We start from the raw sequence: 21,106 nt of genomic DNA, 5'->3' as shown, positions 1-21,106 counted from the left end.
GATTAGTTTCTATAGTTAGAGAGGGTGAACTTTTATTTACAGCAAAATAAAAAGTTTTATTTTATTTTCTTATTAGTTTTGTTTTAGGCATAATAGGAGTTCTACAATAGCTATTGATGTGATTCTTTTTGCACCTAGTTTTTATATTGTTTTCCTTTTTGTTAGTTAGCAAAACCCTTGTTTTTGTTCTGTTAAGAAAAGTTTTAGTAGGATAAAACTATTTCCTAGTTGTTTGCTCGAAGTAATGAAAACTTTGATTGGAGTACTTCGAGTTTTCTTTGGTTTTGGTTTGAGTGCTTGTGTGATTTCCTTTAGCTTGTTGTTATGTTATTTAGTGGAATACTTATTTGTGCTATTGTTTGACTCGATAGAATTCCCGGAGTGCGAGGCCTGCTGTTACAAGTCGCTATCTTTCGAAGACCATCAAGCAGGCAAGTCATTTGATCATGTTTTACAATACCTATGATTTTGTTGCATTAGAATTATTCCTCCCCACCATGCATGCAGTAGGAGAATTTTAAGTTATGTTCTTGAGTAGTATCATGAGGTAGGATGAACCCAATTCCCCTTGTTACCATTGCCCAGGACGATGTAGTTTATTTTGCTATGCTCATAGACGGGGTTGGTTGAGAGATTCATAAGGGAGATGTGAGAGTCAAGATGATGACAACCCCATGACTTCAAGCTCAAGATGGATTTTAAAATTCACTACTGGGTGGAGGACGGTTGACGGGCACCCTGGAGCAACCGGCGGATGGCCGAGATGCATGGAGAAGCGCCATGCCATCTTGCGGAAAGCTTCACCCAGTCATGAAGAGACAGATGGATACACCTTGACCGGAAGCTTACCTGTGCAGCCGCAAGCCATTATGGGCTCTGGCTGGGTTGACCATAGGCGTGACTCTGGACGGACGGTGCCAGCAGATGTAGAAGAACGATAGGACATGGATGGGCACCGGCAGTGCCCAGAGAAACTCTACGGAAGACCATGTTTCGTTCATCCTGTCTTCAAACAACAGGCAGTGCGAGGACATAAATGAGGAAACAAATCTTGCAGGTAAAATGCACAAGACTCTGCAGAGTAACAACCTAATCGATTAGCCGTCTCCCCAGTTACGGACAAATGAGCCTTTGGAATTGGAGTATTTCGGAAATCTCAACAACAAACATAATTAATTAATTGATGGGTTATTAATGATTTCGGGTATGAGACACTGGTTGGCGGAACCATCTCATGAACAACCAACATTTTGTAGTAATTGCAAGCAAGTCCTTTGTTGTAGGGAAAAATTGGCTTTTTCACTAAAAAACCGAAACTTAGAGCCCCACAACCAAATTGCATATAATGTTAGTAATTTTATTGTTGTTCTCTCTTCATGACTTGCCGGCATATTCAAAATGTTGACCTACACGGCTGCAACGTCTCATGTTGTAGAGGAGTTTTCCGACCAGGAGTGAGGTTACGATCTACGCTCGGTGATTGCCCTATGGAGTCGGATGGACTCGCTTATCGTCTACGCTTTCGCATCTTTATTTAGTTTATTTCTCATGAGTTGGCCTTCGGCCAAATTTTTTATGATCTAATAAAGACTCGATATGAGAATCGTGTAATAAATTCAGGTGTGATTGAACTTTGAATCTTTGCATCAATGTACTATGTGTGCCAGCATGATCTTGGGATGGTACAGCTACACAGAGACTTGACCGATTTCAGGTCGGGTCGTTACATCCACATGCGATTGGGGCCCGCGGAGCTTCACCCTTGCCATTTGTCTTCGCCTCGAAACCAAGTACGAGCGCACATTGGGCCTGGGGGCTACTGTCGGCATTCTTGGAACCAGGGTATCCAGTCTTGCTTACCTGCAGCCCACGGCGTGACTCCATCGACAGCTTGGTACGACCCATCTACGAGACCATCAAGATAAGACCCTCGCGAGGGGCCAAGCCTCCCAAGCTGTGCGACATCAAGACCTCCGGAGGGAGCGGCCTCCCAAGGCTGCCTCCTGAGGAGCGGAGATTCCTATGTAGGTGCCCAACCTCATGAGGTTGGGTGACACAAGCCATGACGACCAAGGCCAGGCGGGCGCCAGCGGGCGCAGAGGGGCCAGTTTCCTCTTTGGTGCTAAGGAGGCAAGCACACGCATGGGTTCCCGAGGAATCATACAAAGGTTTCCATTCCAGTGCAACAAGACCAAGACCGCTAGGACCACAAAACGGATGTCATCACCGATCTCACCGCAGCGTCATGACTAGAAACTTTGCAGGCGAAGACCACCTTATGTTAGTATAAGATGTACTACTTGTCCCCTTTCAAGTTGTCCACTGTGGGATCCCTTCCCACCTTCTATTTCGGGGAAGAGGGCCGAGGCCGCTATAAGAATAGGTTAGCCACCACCATTGAAGGGGATCGATCCGAACCTGGTCGACTCATACCCTCACCAGACCAGACCTCGCGAAGATACTCTTCCCTTGTACTAGTTCATCCTCAGCCCCTCATGAGGCAAATCCACCACAAAGCAGGAGTAGGGTCTTAAACCACAAGGTGGCCCGAACCCGGGTAATACTGGCGTGTCCATCTTCTGCCTTGTTCATCGACCTAGGCCGTGGGGCGACAAGCTGGTTGGCTGGAGAGGTTGAGTTTTTCGCACATGCCCCAGAGTTTGAACTGTCGGATTTCGGTTTCCGCAGAACCTTGAGAGGTTCGAACTCTTGGGTGCATGCAAAGAACTCAACCTCCCAAGTCTGCCTACTCACCAATATCTCGGCCTAGCTCGATGACCAGGAAGGGAACAAGACACATCAGTTACCCAGGTTCGGTCCACCTTGCGTTGTAAAACTCTACTCCTGCTGTGTGGTGGATTTGCGTCGAGGGGCTGACGATGAACTAGTACAGTGGGAGAACAACTCAGGAGGAGGAGTGTTCTTTGGCTCGAGTGAGTTGGTGAGTGTGTGGAAGAAATGGATCAGATCCGGTCCCTTAATATGGTGGTGGCTAAGTCTTATTTATAGTGGCTTTGGCCCTCTTGCCAAAATGCACTCCGGAAGGGTTCCCGCAATGGCCAAATTCAAAGGGAGACAACTAGTACATGCTATCCTGACAAAAGTAGTCTTCACCTGCAAAAGCCTCTAGTCGTGATGTGGGCTCGGCGATGATCTCCGTCCTACCGTCCTAGCGGTCTTGGTCTGGTTGCATCGGAATGGAAACTGATTCGGAGCATCCCACGATCATCCCCATGGACGCACCTACACCTCCAATGTCACCACTTGGACCCATGACAAGAGCCCGAGCCAAGGCTATCAAAGATAACGTGACTCACTCCTCTCCGAACATCCACTTTCCATGCATGAGAATTGGCTACTACATTGCAGTGGGGTTTTTCCCTACTGTGTATAGTCAAAAAAAAGAATTGGCTACTACCTCAAGTGGAAACCCTATGTGTGATCAGGTACTTGGAGGAAAGCCACGGACCAACTACAATCAACGGATAAGACGGTGAGGACGTCGAGTGCATGGGACAAGAAGGAGAACTGCTCGAAGTCCCCAGGCTCCGGACGACCGACAGATCCCGGATGTCCGACGACCTCCAGGCTCCAGATGTCCGGCCCCCTTCGGACGACCGGCGTTTCCTCACCCGAGCCAAAACCCATGGACATCCGACGCCCGACGGACGACCGATGCCTGGACGTCCGACCCCGACCGGACGTCTGATCGAAGACCACCTGAGAAGAACCTACGGACGTCCAACAGGCACCGGACGTCCGGACCCTCGCGAGCCTCCGGAAGACCGGTGACCCCCGGGCGTTCGACGCCTGTGCACTGTTTCGAGTTGGGCCACAGCCCATGTACCCCTTCACCCCCCTCTTTTTTACTAGGACTATATATACTCCACCTCGTCCAACTTTCTAGGGTTAGGAAAGGATTAGCTCATATTTTGTGTGAGAGCTTTGCTCCTCCACTTGGTTACCTTCTCCTCGGAGATTCGAGCCTCCTACGGAGAAGCTTCCCCAAGCGGATTCAAGACCCCTCTTTAGGGAAGAAAATCAAGACCTCCTCATGGAGAAGACCGTTACCCTTGAATCATCCTTAGTTGATTGTGTACCATGTGAACCCTGTGTATTCGAGGATCTAGCACATGTGTGACTTTCTTGTGTTGGTTTAGTGATTCTCTTGTGATTTCCCTTGTGTTTTCCCCTTTTCCCGCCTCTTGTTCTTCGTGTTCATCGCAGGATCCGCTCCTTTCATGAAAGATTGGCTGATTGGGGTTCTACCCTACATCATCTTGGTATCATGAGCCACATTGATCACGATTTCGGATCCTGCCCGTTGTGTTGCTTGCCTTGTTTTGTTGTTTTTTGTCCTAATTCGAAAATTCCCCAAAAAAATAGCCCCAATTTTTTTTTGTGATTTGTTAGTTTGTTGAGATTTTGTTGGTTTGGATCTGTGGATTTTCTTTGTTTTGTGTGGATCTAGCTTTTTCCCCTTTCCCCACACTTTCCATCCACAAAATCCTCTGGATTTGTCCATTTTCATCATCCCCATCACGAAAACGTGAACTTCATCCTGTGCCCGATTTTTGCCCAGGCACCGGACGTCCGACCCAGCCCGGACATCCAACGACCGGACGACCGGCCCAGCCCGGACGTCTGACCGACCTTGATGAAACTGAATTTTTTTCAGTATAGGCACCACCACCACCCCACATTTTCGCATACGCACTCCTACCACCAATACACCATCACTACTTCCACATACCACCTCCATTTTGGACCGTTTCGCTCTCCGACATGTGTTGCCACTTCGAGCTTTGAGAATTTGAGTTGCGGTTCCGTATCCTTTTGTGTTTCGGCTATCTAGGTACGGTTCTGTAACGCCCCGAAACCGATGTGCCAGGTGTCTTCCAGTTATTCGCTATTGTTGCCTTGTCATTTGCTTGCGTGTTGCATCTTGCCATGTCATCATCCGCATTGCATCATCATGTTTTCAAAACTTGCATCCGTCCCGGTCTCCTCATTCTGTCCATCGTCCGTTCTGAGCCCAGACACACTTGCACGCGCCCGCGGCATGTCCGAAATAGTATTTTATAAGTGGCCGGAAAATGTTCTCGGATTGGGTTGAAAGTTGGCGTGTGGTCTTTTTATAGTGTACTTAGACCGCCTGTCAAGTTTCATCGTATTCGGAGTCCGTTTGACGCCCCAACGGATAACTATAGCAGCAGTATAGCCGGTCACACGTCGGACGTTTTCGGTCTCCGGAAACAGTCGTCAGGTCTCTTCTCTCTTCTGTTTTCTCAGCCTGAGGCTTTCTGCATAGTCCGCTACCAACCCCAGGCCCCGAAACCCCCTCCTTGCATAGTGCATCGGCCCCTCGCACGCGTCCGGGAGTTGTCCCGGACCCGACCCAGACAGTCGTTACCATCGGATCCGGATCATCCCCAAACATCTACAGAACGTCACCATTTTCTTATTTGGACTCCCTAGCTATTTTATTTGCGACCGTCCGATTACGATCTGAGGGACCTAACCGCCCTAAACCGATTTCATCTGCTATATATAGCCCCTAACCCTAAATTCTAGGACTTTTGTCCCCTCTAGCCGCCGCCACCTACAGCCTCCCTCCAATCTCGGGATCTCCTCCCGATCCACCTGCTCCTCTCTTTCCGCGCCTAGCCATCCCTTCGATCCATCCATCCACTCGATCCACCGCCCTGGTTCTCCACAGCCCTGCAAGGCCCAAGTGCCTCGTCCCGTGCCTCGATCCAGGAGGGATCGAGAGCAGCTCTGCCCTTCACACGCCGCCTCTAGCGACCTCAACTACCACCACCGAAGCCGCCAGGACCGGCCTCGTCCCTCTCCCTCCCTTTGTTCTCCTCCTCCCGTCGTCTCTCTCTCTAAGTTCTCTCTCTCTCTCAGGTGCATGTAGCCGCCGCCCAGGGAGTTCGCCGTTGACCCCTCCTTCGCCAGATCCGGCCGGGATCCACCGGATCCGGGGCCCTGCGAACCGTTCCCGGCCTCACCAGCGTCACCGGACCCTTCGTCGCCAGAGCTTCGTCGCGCCGCCGCTTCCTTCCTCCTGCTGCTGCGTTTTCTTCTCGAGGAAGACGAGCGCCCCGACCTGAAGCCCGTGTCCCTGCATCGCGTGGACCTCGCCCTGCCTCCGCTCGATCTGCCTACGAGGCCCAGCTCCCTCCCTCGCGCGAAGCCCAGCTACAGCAGCGCCATGCCTCCTTTCGCCTGGGCCGGCCTCGCCTCGGCCTGCATCGGCTCCCGCTGGACCTCCGCGTCGCCCACGCCTGGGCCTCCTTGCGCAAGGCCCAGCGCGCCAGCACCCCTCTACAGCCTGCTCCATTGACCGGGCCGAAGCCCATGGGTGAGGCCACCCACAGAACCCCTCCTTTTGTTTTATTTCTATTGTTGGGCCAGCCTGCAGTTTCGGCCCGAGATGTGTTTTTTTTCTGCAGAACGTTTTAGCTAATTTTCCAGAGAACGCAGATTTATAAAAAAGCCCTTGCACTTCATGCATTTAATAACTCACCAACCGTGCATCGGATTAAAACAATTTATATATGAAATTTTCTTAGAATGTTGTCTAGTTTAATAATATGCAACTTTCATGCATGTTTGAAATGTTTAAAATGCTGTTTGTTTAAATTTGCTTAAATAACTTATTAAAATGATTATAATCATAACTAAATAACCGTAGCTCAGATTTTAATAAACTTTATATGTAAATGGGGTAGAAAAATGCCTAGTTTAACGTGGTGACCTTACTTTCCATGTTAAACAACTCTAAAATATGGTTTAGGGCAGAACAGTACCATAACCAAAATATGCACATGAGGATTTTTCCGGACTTGTTGCTTGTTGTTCCGGCCTCATTTAAACTTCCCTAGATAGGTAGTTTTCATTTGCTTCACCCTCTTGCCATGTTAAACAACATTTAATATTGTTGGGTATATAAACAAGATCGAACTAAATAAGTCACGTGGTGTTTCGTCAATATGCAACGAGGTTGCATATTGAGCTCCACTTAATTTGTAGGGTTTGTTTTTGCATTTTGCCATGCCATGCCTCATTAAACCGGACATCCATCATACTTGTTTGCGCATCGTGCCATGTTTATTTGACGGTTGTTTACTATGTTGTTTGCTTTCTTTCCGGTGTACTTCTCGGTAATCCGGTAACGTTGCGTTTGTGAGGATACGTTGGCTACGACCGTTTGTCTTCTTCATGGACTCGTTCTTCTTACTTGTGGGATCTCAGGCAAGATGACCATACCCTCGAAATCACTTCTATGTTTGCTTGCTAGATGCTCGCACTTTTGCTATGCCTATGCTACGATACCTACCACTTGCTTATCATGCCTCCCATATTGTTAAGCCAAGCCTCTAACCCACCTTGTCCTAGCAAACCGTTGTTTGGCTATGTTACCGCTTGCTCAGCCCCCCTTATGGCGTTGTTAGTTGCAGGTGAAGATTGGAGCTTGTTCCATGTTGGAACATGGATATTTGTTGGGATATCACAATATCTCTTATTTAAATAATACATCTATATACTTGGTAAAGGGTGGAAGGCTCGGCCTTATGCCTGGTGTTTTGTTCCACTCTTGCAGCCCTAGTTTCCGTCATATCGGTGTTATGTTCCCGGATTTTGCGTTCCTTACGCGGTTGGGTTATAATGGGAACCCCTTGACAGTTCGCCTTGAATAAAACTCCTCCAGCAAGGCCCAACATTGGTTTTACCATTTGCCACCTAGCCTTTTCTTTCCCTTGGGTCAGCCGGCTCAAGAGTCCTCTTATTTTAACCCCCCTGGGCCAGTGCTTCTCTGTGTGTTGGTCCAAAATGAGCAATGTCCAAGGCTACCAGGGGCAACTCTGGGCTGGCTTACCCGACGTCTGGCTCATCCGGTGTGCCCTGAGAACGAGATATGTGCAGCCCCTATCGGGATTTGTCGGCACATCTGGGTGGCTTTGCTGGTCTTGTTTTACCATTGTCGAAATGTCTTGTAACCTGGATTCCGAGTCTGATCGGGTCTTCCCGCTAGAAGGAATATCCTTCGTTGACCGTGAGAGCTTGTGATGGGCTAAGTTGGGACAGCCCTGCAGGGATTTGAACTTTCGAAAGCCGTGCCTGTGGTTATGGGCAGATGGGAATTTGTTAATGTCCGGTTGTAGAAAACCTGAATATTACCTTAATTAAAATGCATCAACCGCGTGTGTAACTGTGATGGTCTCTTCTCGGCGGAGTCCGGGAAGTGAACACGGTGTTGGAGTAATGCTTGACGTAGGTTGTTCTAGGATCACTTCTTGATCAAAGTTGTTCGACCGAGCTTTGCCTTCTTTTCTCGATCTCATTTGCGTATGTTAGCCACCATATATGCTAGCCGCTTGCTGCAGCTCCACCTCATACCTTTTACCCTACCTATAAGCTTAAATAGTCTTGATCGCGAGGGTGTGAGATTGCTGAGTCTCCGTGGCTCACAGATACTTCCAAAACAAGTTTGCAGGTGCGGATGATACCGTGCAGATGACACAACCAAGCTCAAGGAGGAGCTCGATGAAGATCTTGTCCTTTGTGTTGTTTCGTTCTAGTTGATCAGTATTGGAACCCAGTTGGGGTCGATCGGGGATCTGTGTAGTATTTGGGGTTGTCTTCTTTTATGTTGGTTCCGTAGTCGGACCTTGATTGTATCTGGATGATGTAATGCCTTATTCATGTAATTTTGTGAAGTGGCGATTGTAAGCCAACTATGTATCTCCTTCCCCTTATTGCATTACATGGGTTGTTGTGAAGATTACCTCACTTGTGACATTGCTTTCAATGCGGTTATGCCTCTAAGTTGTGCTTCGACACGTGGGAGATATAGCCGCATCGAGGGCGTTAAAAGTTGGTAATCAGAGCCTTCCCCAACCTTAGGATCCCCCTGCTTGATCGAATCACTGGTGTTGTTGAGTCTAGAAAAAAATGTTTTGAGTCATTTAGGAATTATATATCGGAGATTTAGGAATTCTTTTTACTCCTCAGTCCCTTCGTCGCTCTGGTGAGGCATCCTGACGTAGAGTTTTGACTCTTCTCTTCTCAAATTTCACTAATTTTTTTAGAATCACGCGGGTATCTTGGAATCGTTCCGATGGTTTTGTGACGAGAACATTGTTCTTGGTGCCTCCTGACATTTAGGGGTTGTGGCAGTGTCCCGGGGAGTTATGCTCTGAGGTGTTGTCGTCACAATTTTATCGTTGCAATTCTAGAATACCTGAGTTTCGCCGACATCGAAAATCTCTTTTATGCAGTTGTTGGTGAGATAACCTCGACGCCACCCAGTACTGGGGCGGGAGTTCGGGAGTATTGCCATAACTCATATAACGGATGCTTTTCGAAGGTTGAGGTAAACGATTTCTGAAGGTTTCTTGGTTATGTGTTGAAGGATGGATACAGCTGGATGTAGGATTTGCTAGTTTTGGGTGAGATATTATGCTTCCCCTGTATCCCCAATACCTGATTGCATAACCGGAAAGTTTCATGAGTTTATAAGTGGGAATTCAAGTAGCTCGTAGGAATTCTTTCCAACAGACACATGATACGATATGGGATCTATCATATGTTTGTTCCGGCTTATTGTGCAAGCCAATCCTTTGTTTTTGTTTGGAGTTGTGGTATTCGAGTTGCTTCGAAGTCAAATGTTGATTCCATACCTTGCCTAAGTGGTGTTCTCATATTTCTATGTGAATACCAATCCTTCTTGATCATCGAGATTGTCATGTCAATCCTTTTCAACCGGCGTGTTTCTCATCAAGTGGATTCGATCATTTCAACATCAGCAAGATCAATTATCATTTCTTCTCAACGGTGTTTGTTTCATCCGCCCCAAGTTGCCTTTGTTTTCCCCACCCTCCCACCTTTTTTCTCAAGGACTCAGATTTCTAAATCAACTATCCATTTTATTCATGCAAAGCCTCTTCATCCTTTTCTTTCAAGTTTCGATCAGGTGATTTATCGTGCAGTTGCTAAGGAAGCTTCAAGTTCATCATTATTCGTTCTATTTCTTCTCCGGTGGATTCAATTCAAGCTTTTGGTGTTGATCATATCCTTTAAATCATTTCAAATGTTTTTCATGCCGGTGCACCTTATTATCATTCCATTTCTCGCTATTCATTTGTTCCGGAGTGCTGAAGACATCTCAGAAGACTCCCCTCGTAATTCAAGACCAATTCAACCCATTTCGAGGTTGTTACCTAATTCTAGCCATTTAACTCAACCGACGCAATCTTCCTTTTAAATCGTTCAACGGTGTATATTTTCAGTGGGCCCTAACCCACAGGTCTTTTACCAGGATCTTACCTGACGCTTCTAATTCTCCCGGAGCTATCCTCAAAAATTCTTTTCGAAGTTTGACGTAAGAATGAATTGTCATCAGTCAAATGCCTTTTTCCAAGATCTTTCATTTCTTTTCATCGTTGGTTCAACCTTTCTAATTTTCATCCCGGAGTATCTCAACAATTCATGGTGGTGTTTCTCATCGTCATTTTTTGCAGTTGAAGACCGAAGAAGATTTTTCTCTCAATCTTATCCGTTCTGTCAAAGATTCGTGATTCTAGCTTGATTCTTTCCTCTCATAATTGTTTTCGATTGTGAGAATTCTTTTTCAACCATCCGGAACAAATCAGGAGCCTTTTTAGTTTGATTCTCCGAAGGTCATCATTTCGGGATTATTCATTCCAGCTTTCAGCTATTGTTCTCCAAATCTTACCGGTGCATCATTCAAGTATTTCTCTAATCAGCTCGTGATCTCTTCGTTCTCATATATTTATATTACCTCAAGTATCTTGATTCGTTCTCCAATTCTTTCCGGTGAATTGTGCCTTTGCTACTTTCATTTTCAACTCTTACGGTGTTTCGTTCAAGAGTTCTTCTCCTTCGTTGTCATACAGATTCATTCGTTGTTCCAATCCTTCCGGTGGATCGTTGAAGACCTTCTCAAGTTTGTGCTATATCTCTCTTAATCCTTGCTACTAGAATAAGTTGTGTGCCAAATCCATTTGCTCGTCATCAATTAAATTGGTGAAGGATACGCATAACATAATTCTTATTCTTATTCCATCCAAGTGATTAATTCCTTATTCCGGAGGTCCATCAAATTCTCAGTTTCACTTGTTTCATCTTTTCTTTTTCGGAGTTCCAAGCTCTCTCAATTTATTTCATCGCGAAGGTCCATCTAATCATTGCAAGGATTCACCTTGTGTTTTTCAACTTCTCTTTCGTCCCATTATCCTTTTGTTACCGGAGTTCTTCATGAAGGTTCTACATGATGGTTTCATCAAGGATTTAATTTCCTTCTCGAAGTGTTCATCAAGATTCTTTTCAGAGGAGCTCAAGTATTCTTCATCTTGCTATCCGGAGTGCAGTTCTTTCTACCTTATCATTGGAGGTGGTATTATGTCATTCTTGATAATTTGAGTTCATGTTTCATGATTCACATGTTGTTAAGAATGAGGTATTTTAAATCCATCAACCAACTCGTTGGAGCTATCTTGTGTCATGTTTCACCTAAAGCCTTCCCTAAGGATTGTTGCTATTTATGGTGCTATTAAATGACCAAAGTTCTTTATTTATCCTCCCGATGATATAGTTTCTCGTCTCCTTGTTCATATCAATCCAATTCTTTTCCCGTGAGTGGCAGGTTATCACCTCAAGTTTCGAGATGTTTTTCTATAAGCCCACTACAAGCTTACTCTTTTCATTGTTGGTTTTCCAACAATTTCGTTCGACCCTTCTCCTAAAGATGCCTTTTCAAGCTCTTTTGTGGCAGAAGTTGGCTTCTTCTTCACCATTGTCCTATTTCAATTATCTATCTTCTATTCTTTTGTTCCGGGGGCATTGTGATGTTGCTCTTTTCAACCCATCATCTCGTTTTGTCAAAGATCATCTTCTTTTCGTGCTTATCTATTTAACCGGAGTGTTGTGCCCTTTTGCTCAAGCTCTTTTCGCCTTATCAAGCCTTGCATCTCTTTTCAACCGGAGTGCTGTCTGAGATCTTTCTTACCCCTTGTTCCATTCATTCAATAGTTCCGGAGACAGTGTGTTGTGATTTCATCAAGTATCTTCTCATCTTACCAAGTTCTTATTCAATTCCTTTTCTTTTCAATCGGAGTGCTGCCCGAAGTTGTTCATCCTTGTCCCTCTTTTCTAAAGGAGTGTTTTCAACTTCATTCATCTCCGTTGTATTTTTTTTCTCGAAATGGCTTAACCTTTTCAAGGTTCTTTGGTTTCACTCGCTTATCAAAGAAGCAACTTAGTTTTACCTCTTCTCTTTCTCTTCCGTTTTTCCCTCCGGTGCCATTCTAGATCTCGGGACGAGATCCTCTCCTAGTGGTGGAGTGTTATAATGCCCCGAGACCGATGTGCTAGGTGTCTTCCAGTTATTCGCTGTTGTTTCCTTGTCATTTGCTTGAGTGTTGCATCTTGCCGTGTCATCATCCGCATTGCATCATCATGTTTTTAAAACTTGCATCCGTCCCGGTCTCCTCGTTCCGCCCGTCGTCCGTTCTGAGGCCAGACACACTTGCACGCGCCCGTGGCATGTCCGAAATAGTATTTTATAAGTGGCCGGAAAATGTTCTCGGATTGGGTTGAAAGTTGGCGTGTGGTCTTTTTATAGTGTAGTTAGACCGCCTTTCAAGTTTCTTCGCATTCGGAGTCCGTTTGACGCCCCAACGGATAACTATAGCGGCAGTATAGCCGGTCACACGTCGGACGTTTTTGGTCTCCGAAAACAGTCGCCGGGTCTCTTCTCTCTTCTCTTTTCTCAGCCTGAGGCCTTCTGCACAGTCCGCTACCAACCCCAGGCCCCGAAACCCCTTCGTAAACAGTGCATCGGCCCCTCGCACGCGTCCGGGAGTTGTCCCGGACCCGACCCAGACAGTCGTTACCATCGGATCCGGATCATCCCCAAACATCTACAGAACGTCACCATTTTCTTATTTGGACTCCCTAGCTATTTTATTTGCGACCGTCCGATTACGATCTGAGGGACCTAACCGCCCTAAACCGATTTCATCTGCTATATATAGCCCCTAACCCTAAATTCTAGGACTTTTGTCCCCTCTAGCCGCCGCCACCTACAGCCTCCCTCCAATCTCGGGATCTCCTCCCGATCCACCTGCTCCTCTCTTTCCGCGCCTAGCCATCCCTTCGATCCATCCATCCACTCGATCCACCTCCCTGGTTCTCCGCAGCCCTGCAAGGCCCGAGTGCCTCCTCCTGTGCCTCGATCCAGGAGGGATCGAGAGCAGCTCTGCCCTTCGCAAGCCGCCGCTAGCGACCTCAACTACCACCACCGAAGCCGCCAGGACCGGCCTTGTCCCTCTCCCTCCCTTTGTTCTCCTCCTCCCTTCGTCTCTCTCTCTAAGTTCTCTCTCTCTCTCTCTCAGGTGCCCGTAGCTGCCGCCCAGGGAGTTCGCCATTGACCCCGCCTTCGCCAGATCTGGCCGGGATCCACCAGATCCGGGGCCCTGCGAACCGTTCCCGGCCTCACCAGCGTCACCGGACCCGTCGTCGCCGGAGCTTCGTCGCGCCGCCGCTTCCTTCCTCCTGCTGTTGTGTTTTCTTCTCGAGGGAGACGACCGCCCCGACCTGAAGCCCATGTCCCTGCCTCGCGTTGACCTCGCCCTGCCTCCGCTCGATCTACCTACGAGGCCCAGCTCCCTCCCTCGCGCGAAGCCCAGCTACAGCAGCACCCTGCCTCCTTTCGCTTGGGCCGACCTCGCCTCGTCCTGCATCGGCTCCCGCTGGACCTCCACGTCGCCCGCGCCTGGGCCTCCTTGCGCAAGGTCCTGTGCGCCAGCACCCCTCTGCAGCCTGCTCCATTGACCGGGCCGAAGCCCATGGGTGAGGCCACCCACGGAGCCCCTCCTTTTGTTTTATTTCTACTGTTGGGCCAGCCTGCAGTTTCGGCCCGAGATGTGTTTTTTTCTGCAGAATGTTTTAGCTAATTTTCCAGAGAACGCAGATTTACAGAAAAGCCCTTGCACTTCATGCATTTAATAACTCACCAACCGTGCATCGGATTAAAACAATTTATATATGAAATTTGCTTAGAATGTTGTCTAGTTTAATAATATGCAACTTTCATGCATGTTTGAAATGTTTAAAATTCTGTTTGTTTAAATTTGCTTAAATAACTTATTAAAATGATGATAATCATAACTAAATAACCGTAGCTCAGATTTTAATAAAATTTATATGTAAATGGGGTAGAAAAATGCCTAGTTTAACATGGTGACCTTACTTTGCATGTTAAACAACTCTAAAATATGGTTTAGGGCAGAACAGTACCATAACCAAAATATGCACATGAAGAATTTTCCGGACTTTTTGCTTGTTGTTCCGGCCTCATTTAAACTTGCCTAGATAGGTAGTTTCCATTTGCTTCACCCTCTTGCCATGTTTAACAACATTTAATATTGTTGGGTACATAAACAAGATCGAACTAAATAAGTCACGTGGTGTTTCGTAAATATACAACGAGGTTGCATACTGAGCTCCACTTAATTTGTAGGGTTTGTTTGTGCATTTGGCCATGCCATGCCTCATTAAACCGGACATGCATCATACTTGTTTGCGCATCGTGCCATGTTTATGTGATGGTTGTTTACTATGTTGTTTGCTTTCTTTCCGGTATACTTCTCGGTAATCCGGTAACGTTGCGTTTGTGAGGATACGTTTGCTACGTCCGTTCATCTTCTTCATGGACTCATTCTTCTTCCTTGCGGGATCTCAGGCAAGAAAACCATACCCTCGAAATCACTTCTATCTTTGCTTGCTAGATGCTCGCACTTTTGCTATGCCTATGCTATGATACCTACCACTTGCTTATCATGCCTCCCATATTGTTAAGCCAAGCCTCTAACCCACCTTGTCCTAGCAAACCGTTGTTTGGCTATGTTACCGCTTGCTCAGCCCCTCTTATAGTGTTGTTAGTTGCAGGTGAAGATTGGAGCTTGTTCCATGTTGGAACATTGATATTTGTTGGGATATCACAATATCTCTTATTTAATTAATGCATATATATACTTGGTAAAGGGTGGAAGGCTCGGCCTTATGCCTGGTGTTTTGTTCCACTCTTGCCACCCTAGTTTCCGTCATATCGGTGTTATGTTCCCGGATTTTGTGTTCCTTACGCGGTTGGGTTATAATGGGAACCCCTTCACAGTTCGCCTTGAATAAAACTCCTCCAGCAAGGCCCAACATTGGTTTTACCATTTGCCACCTAGCCTTTTCTTTCCCTTGGGTTGGCCGGCTCAAGGGTCATCTTATTTTAGCCCCCCCCGGGCCAGTGCTTCTCTAAGTGTTGGTCCAAAATGAGCAATGTCCGAGGCTACCAGGGGCAACTCTGGGCTGGCTTACCCGACGTCTGGCTCATCCGGTGTGCCCTGAGAACCAGATAGGTGCAGCTCCTATCGGGATTTGTCGGCACATCTGGGTGGCTTTGCTGGTCTTGTTTTACCATTGTCGAAATGTCTTGTAACCTGGATTCCGAGTCTGATTGGGTCTTCCCGCTAGAAGGAATATCCTTCGTTGACCGTGAGAGGTTGTGATGGGCTAAGTTGGGACAGCCCTGCAGGGATTTGAACTTTCGAAAGCCGTGCCCGCGGTTATGGGCAGATGGGAATTTGTTAATGTCCGGTTGTAGAAAACCTGAATATTACCTTAATTAAAATGCATCAACCGCGTGTGTAACCGTGATGGTCTCTTCTTGGCGGAGTCCGGGAAGTGAATACGGTGTTGGAGTAATGCTTGACGTAGGTTGTTCTAGGATCACTTCTTGATCATAGTTGTTCGACCGTGCTTTGCCTTCTCTTCTCGCTCTCATTTGCGTATGTTAGCCACCATATATGCTAGTCGCTTGCTGCAGCTCCACCTCATACCTTTTACCCTACCTATAAGCTTAAATAGTCTTGATCGCGAGGGTGTGAGATTGCTGAGTCCCCGTGGCTCACAGATACTTCCAAAACCAGTTTGCAAGAGCTGATGATACCGTGCAGATGACACAACCAAGATCAAGGAGGAGCTCGATGAATATCTTGTCCTTTGTGTTGTTTCGTTCTAGTTGATTAGTAGTGGAGCCCAGTTGGGGTCGATCGGGGATCTGTGTAGCATTTGGGGTAGTCTTCTTTTATTTTGGTTCCATAGTCGGACCTTGATTGTATCTGGATGATGTAATGCCTTATTCATGTAATTGTGTGAAGTGGCGATTCTAAGCCAACTATGTATCTCCTTCCCCTTATTGCATGACGTGGGTTGTTGTGAAGATTACCTCACTTGCGACATTGCTTTCAATGCGGTTATGCCTCTAAGTCGTGCTTCGACACGTGGGAGGTATAGCCGCATTGAGGGCGTTACAGGTTCGACATCAACATCACCGCCGCTCATCTTTGCCACGGACGCGTGAACAACAACGACCACCTCGACTACACATTGGTATTCGTGCTACCATTTTGACACCATACCGGAAGCAAGACCGGTGACCTCGTCTTGGTATTGGACATATCACTCTTGCCATTACTTTGATAGCCATCATAAGTTTACTCCTTTGCGTTGCTTACCCATCGAGACTAGACATTGAGTATTGCCGACAACGAGACTTGTGCACATTAGTGATCATACTTCCCATAGCATACATACATCATTGTTGCATATATTGGTATCATCTCTTGTGTCACAAAGTTGTCATTGCATACACAATTGTTATCTTGGTTTGTCAAGCATTGCATAAGGAAAGAGCTCCAACCTCAAAGAGCCAAACAACTTTTAAGCAAAGAGGAAAGATAAGCAAAGAGCTTTTAAGCAAGAACCATAGCATCATACAACATTAATATTGTCATACACAATCATCTTGGATCATTTCATAGAAACACCTTGCATAGAGCATACTTGGGATAGAAGTCGTTGCATTTTTGCTAAGTAGGTTGTGCACAAGTTCTTGTATCCGCCTATTGTGCAATCGTGCTAGCGTCTCTCTAGTGTTGTGCAACAAGAGCATTTTCGTGGATTCCACATTTTGGCTCATCCTTGGTTGCCCAACCCCACTTATCTTTTTGCGTGTGTGTTTCCGTGTACCTTATATGATTGGTCTACTTGTTACATTGCATCTTGCGAATCTTTTCCAACAATATTGAAGCTCACTTACAATTGCATCAAATTTTGTGCCACCATCCTAATCGAGCTCCACCATAAGCTTTTACTTGTGTAGGTGTGAGAAATCGAGAAGAGCTAGTACCAATTGTGCTATTTCCTTGTCCTACATTGGAGTGATCATCGATCCACTTTCAACTTTGGTCAAGGTACATTTGATATTCGTTCTTCTCTTTCTACCACTCACATTTGTCTTGGAATGATGGATAGGCCAAGTACTTCCACCAACCCACTCTTCATTGAGCATGACGATGACATGAACTCCTACGTCACCAAGAGTCACCTCTTTGGTGCACAACGTGCTTTCCATCAAGAGCAACAAGCAATGAGTGAATGCATCGACAACCTCGCCTCGACTTGCAAGTCACCGAGCAACGTACAAGGGACTACTTCGACCACAAGCTGGATGATCACAAGCAAGAGAATGACACAAGGATGGACGAAATTCACGCTTTGTTGCTCAACTGCTCTTCTTCCACTTCGTCTTCATCAAGAAGGACTCGCTCAAGTCGACACTCCGACTTCACCCTCTCCGGCTCAAGTACACCGACATCGAACACTCTTCGACGTGCCATGCACAATGATCGTCATGCAAGCCTCAATCCTCTACGTGATACTGACTCTCAAGAGCGCCGACAACGTCAAACTCAAGAGGCCTTTGCGCTAGCACGAGAACGGCAACGACAACACCAACATGAAGAGGAAGAGCGAGCGCGTCTACACCAAGTTGCACAAGATGCCGACGCGCAATGCCAAGAACAACAACTCCGTGAAGCTCAAGCACTTGCAGCGCAACAAGCCCTCCAAGATTCAAATCGAGCCGTAGCCAACCGAGGCCGACAAGCTCGAGAACAAGAAGAAGCACTCCGCGAAGAAATTCAAGAACGAAGATTTCCACCTCAAGCTCGACAAGCTCCCCAATAAGCTCGCTAAGAACATTAAGTTCATCAAGAGCATGAAGAGAATGGACATCCTCCACGACAAGTCCATCATGAGGTTGACAACCCTCCTCACCAAGAGCGGCACGAGTTTGAAAATCATCTACAACACGGGCGTCATCATCCCCGACCCCAACACAATGAAGAGCAACACTACGGAATGCTCAAGTTCACCATGCCCAAGTTCAATGGAAGCAACAATCTCGAAGAGTACATTTCATGGGCATTGAAGGTCGACAAAATCTTCCATTTGCATAATTACGAAGAAGAGAAGAAGATCGCAATGGCATCCCTTGAGTTCCAAGACTATGTCCTCATTTGGTGGGAACAAGTCATCGAGCGCCGAGAGGCAAGAGGTGAACCACCCATCACTACTTGGGCGCAAATGAAGGATGTCATGAGAGCACGCTGTCGGATTTTGGGTTCCGGCATACCCTTAAGGTTCGAACTCTGGGGTGCGCACGGAGATCTTTCCCCAACCGACTCGCGCTTCTATGGGTCGCAAGAAATCTAGGCTAGAAAGAAGAACACACAAGGGATGCGAGGTTTATACTGGTTCGGGCCACTGATGTGGTGTAATACCCTACTCCAGTGTGTGGTGTAGTGCATTGCCTTAGGGGCTGATGATGAACAATACAGGGGAAGAACGGCCTCGCGAGAGGTGTTCTTGAGCTGGTGCAGTGTGTTCTACTTGGTCCGGACCTTTCTCTCTTTCTTTCTCTCTGGACCTCTCTCTTCTTCTCTTTGTCCTCCTTGGACCTCTCTCTTCTTCTTTCTCCTCTCTGGACCTCTCTCTTCTTCTTTCTCCTCTCCCCTTTTCCTTCTTTCGGGGGCTAGTCCTATTTATAGAGGCCCTGGTCCTCTTCCCAAAAAATGAGCGGGAAGGGCGCCAACAATTGGCCATTTTGAAGGGGAACATCTAGTACAAGTTATCCTGACCAAAGGTGGTGTTCGGCTGCCAAAAGCACTGGTGATGACGCCGTCTTGGGCTCCACGGTGACCTCCGTCCTACCGGTCTGCTGGTCTTGGTCTCGTTGCACCGGAATGGTAACCTTTGCACGATGCCTTGGCCTGTGCTTGCTCCCTTTGCACCGAAGGGGAAACAAGGACACTACATAGGCCGGCGCCCGCCTAATCTCGATCGTCATGGCTTGCGTCACGGGCTCCTCGCGAGGCACCCCTGCCTTGATCTCTCCGCCTCCTCGCGAGCCTTCCTGATGAGGCTGCTCCTGAGGAAGCCTCCTGTCCTCTGCCCCGCAAGGCTTGGCCCCTTGTGATGGTCTTGAGCTTGAGCTGATGAAGCTGGGCCGCACTAGGCCCCCACTCGAGCCATGCTGCAGGCCGCAGGCACGCAAGTCTGGGGACCCTCGTTCCCAGAATGCTGACAGTAGCCCCCGGGCCCAAGGCACGCCCGAGCTTGGCTTAACAGAGAAGCTAAGGGGCAAGCGTGATGCGCCGCGGGCCCCAATAGCCTGCGGCCTTGGGAGCCGCGTGGCGATTGATTGGACGTGGGCGTCTGCGCTTCCCCATGATGCCTTGTTACGCGCCCGGCTAAGCGGACCCGTAGTTGCACACAGTTGTTCTGTTTTCTCCTGCTCGCTCGCCTCCTACCTTTCCTTCTTCTTCGAGCTCCAACCTCCACCGCCAATCCGGCTCGAGCTCTTCCCTCTTTCCATCGCCATGGCACCAACAAAAGAAAGGAAAGGGGAAGAAGCCTGCGCCCTCGCCCTGCTCATCTCCGGTGGCGGCCCCCGCCATTGATCGGTCGATCATACTCAATCCAAAAGCCCTGAACAAGGTCCGCTCTGCCCTTGCCACTATCTTCAATGAGTGCGGCAGGACCACAGTCTGGCCTGCGTCCCATGCATCCCTTGATAGGATCGTCACGGAGGTCCAATTCTTCGCCGATGCCCTATGGGCGGGTCTGGTTCCCCCCTTTTACGCTTTCTTCAATGCGGTGCTATCCCATTATCAGATCCGCATGATGCACCTCGGGCATGAGTCCATCACCCTTCTGGCTGTCTTTACTTTTGTTTGCGAGGCAATGGTAGGCATTCCTCCTTCTGTTGCCCTGTTGCACCACTTCTTTTCCTTGCGCTTGAGCGACCCCACTCAGTGCTCAGGGTGCGTGGGCTTCTTCACCGTGCCAGAGACAGCCACTTCAAGGATCGACTTCGGCCTTCCTCCTTCTGAGGCCAGGTTCAGAGAGCGGTGGCTGTATGTGGATGTTGGAGTGCCCAACCCTCTACTCTCGCACCCGACCTCGCCTGCTGTTCCCCACTCGGGCTGGGACCATGAGATGCTCGTGAGCCCCCGGCTCGTCTTCGTCTGGCGCCGCTTCTAGTGTTTGAGGGCGCTCAATGTGACTACGCCCAAGGTGGTGAAGGAGTTCCTACAATGGCGCATTGCTCCTCTCCAGCACCACTCTCGCCGGATGTGGGACTTTGCGGGGAACAGAGACCGCATGCGACTTCAGGAGGAGGACTTGGTGCCTGAAGTGCTGCGGACGGTGCTCAGGGTCTTGACTGGCAATCCTTCCCCAAGCAGCCTTCGGTGTGATGGTGCCCTTTTGTATCTTTGCTCTGGTAGGGCCGATTTTGTGAGGCAGATGCCCAGCTTCGACGAGTGGGGGTTGCGCCCGGCTGGCTTCATGGGGCCTTGCGAGAACCCAGCCGCCGTGGTTGCTCCCCCTCTCGTCCAAAGTGGTCCTTCCTCAGGCGATAGAGCGGGGAGACGAGAATCGGCGGGAGCTGAGGCGACTGATGTCGAGGTGCCGATGCCACGAGAAGCCCTGAAGGCGGCGCTTCCCGAGGCCCGCCCTGGAGTGGCGGCTGGCATGGAGTTGCGGCCCTTGGCTCTTGAGGCCGGGGCTCCCGAGGCCCCGGCCGTTCCTCGCGAGGCGTTGCCTGATGGCGTCCCCCAGGCCAGCTCCTTCGGCGCTGATCTTCTTGATGCTTCTTCCGCGCCCCAGGCCGACCCCT

This window comes from Triticum urartu, chromosome 3 (assembly GCF_003073215.2).
Source record: "Triticum urartu cultivar G1812 chromosome 3, Tu2.1, whole genome shotgun sequence".
Taxonomy (NCBI): Eukaryota; Viridiplantae; Streptophyta; class Magnoliopsida; order Poales; family Poaceae; genus Triticum; species Triticum urartu.
The sequence above is the reverse complement of the archived record's forward strand: the minus strand, read 5'-3'. Positions refer to the sequence as shown.